This window comes from Guillardia theta (assembly GCF_000315625.1).
Source record: "Guillardia theta CCMP2712 unplaced genomic scaffold GUITHscaffold_10, whole genome shotgun sequence".
NCBI classification, from domain to species: Eukaryota; class Cryptophyceae; order Pyrenomonadales; family Geminigeraceae; genus Guillardia; species Guillardia theta.
This window is the reverse complement of record NW_005434664.1, coordinates 791567-793582: the sequence shown is the minus strand read 5'-3', so window position 1 is coordinate 793582 and position 2016 is coordinate 791567.

Below are 2016 nucleotides of genomic sequence, written 5' to 3'. Positions count from 1 at the left end.
GGGGGAGGGGGAGGAAGCGGGGGGGGGAAGCCTATGATGATCAGATGGGATGCAAGCCTTAATTTTTCATCAACTTCGAATGTGAAGCCTGCCTCAGAGACCTGGAAAGGAGAAGGGGCGAAATGGAGGGAATGAGCGGAGCGATGGGTGGGCAGAGCATGGCAGGAGGAGGAGGAGACGGAGTTGCAAGAAGGAGGATACAGAGAGAGAGGAGCAGCCCTAGCGCTCAGGATGGCGCCGTCATGGAGCAGCTGCATTGATCAGCATCAGGGCCTTCTCCGGACATGGCGGAGTCGACGAGAGAAACGTCGGCGCTACTGCGGATCATTGACGAACTGCATGATGGCACCGAGGACGGCGGGAAGGGCCTGGTTGAGCTGGGCAGGTTGATAGAAGTAGTCGCAAGGAAGCCCAGGGTCAGAGATGGCGACAAGCTCAGCATCGCCGTGGTTGGAAACGGAGACCTCGCTGGCACTTTCATCGAGGACTACCTTGGCGCAACGCTGAAGAACAAGGGTCTTGGGACAGAGAACAAGGCCGTCGTTGTGAGGACGGGGCTGCAAGGCGAGCACAACGACTCACTGCAGGCTGCTGTGGATGGCTTGAACTTCTGCTTGCACGAGGCGGTGGAGGCGGACAAGATGGACGCGCAGCTCATTAGCTTCATCAGGATGCCGTCGGTGGTGGGGAAGTCGCAGTTCGAGGAGGATCGAGTCGCTCAGGTTGTGCGGGAGACGATCGAAGATCCGAAGAGCAGCAAGTCGATACGGTCTATCTTCGAGGACATGGACACGAACAGCGACCGTTACCTGTCGCGAGAAGAGTTCGTGGAAGGGTTGGAGGCCCTGAGCACGAGGGTGTCGAGGAGAGAGGTGGAGCAGCTGTTCGACATGATTGATGTGAACAAGGAGAGCATGATGGAGTTTGACGAGTTCCTGCACGCGATGAAGCCACCCGACCTCCCGTACAGCTACGACGTGGAGGATTTCTTCATGAAGATCGCGCAGGCTGTGGACTTTGTGGTGGTGCTGGTGGACCCGAGGATAACAAGAATCAACAGGAGAGAGCTCTTGCTGTACGAGAGGCTGTACGAGACCCACAAGAGCAAGCTCTTCTTCGGGTGCTTCCTGCAAGAGCGACACCTCTCGGACCAGCACACCCCCAAGTACATCCAGTCAACCCGTGACAAGATGTCAGCTTGTCTGCATGATGTCAAGTTCAAGAAGCTGCCTGTCGTTTGGACCAGCAAGAGCCAGCACGCTCTTGATGCCCCCAACTCCCTCCAAGACATCCACGACGTCATAGCGCTCAGGGTTGACAAGATCTTGGAAGCGACGCTGGTGGCTCCTTCCCAGCTCAACCTAGTCAACGTCTGCTCCAAGATGTTCGACGTTAAGAACACTGAGCTGAACAACAGCTTGGTCTCTCTGGTTGATCGGCTGGTGCTGTCGAGTCATCGCGAGCCCGGAGACTTCCAGCCGCTGCTCAAGCTGAACAAGGTGGCCACGACGGTGCAGTCGGCAATCAACAAGGTGGCCAGCATGCCGGACGGGCCGTCGTCGTCGATGATGAGCATCCTGCATGGGATGCACTTGTTCGAGGAAAGGAGCGAGGGAGACGAGGGGGAGATGCTTCCCAATCTGCCAGCAGGGTGGGAGGCAAGGAAGGAGGAGGGGAGGGAGGTGTTCTTCAACCCGCGCCTCCACGTCAGCCAGCCCACGAGGCCAACAGAGGCGAGGAGGTCGCTCAAGCTCTTCCTCCATGCCATCGACAACTTGTACGAGGACCCTCGGAACCCTTCCAGCATCTCGAACTTGTCGAGGGAGCTGGGAGAGGAGATAACCAAACCTCTCCTGCAGCACAAGGTTTTCGTGCTCCTTCTCGGCAACGGCGAAGGCCCCGCCGACTTCCTCCACTGGTACACAGGGAGCAAGTTAAAGAACGTCGGGCTCGGGACCACCCATCACTTCACCGTCATAGCGAGGGGAGACAAGTCGTCTGTCGTCAAGGGGCAGG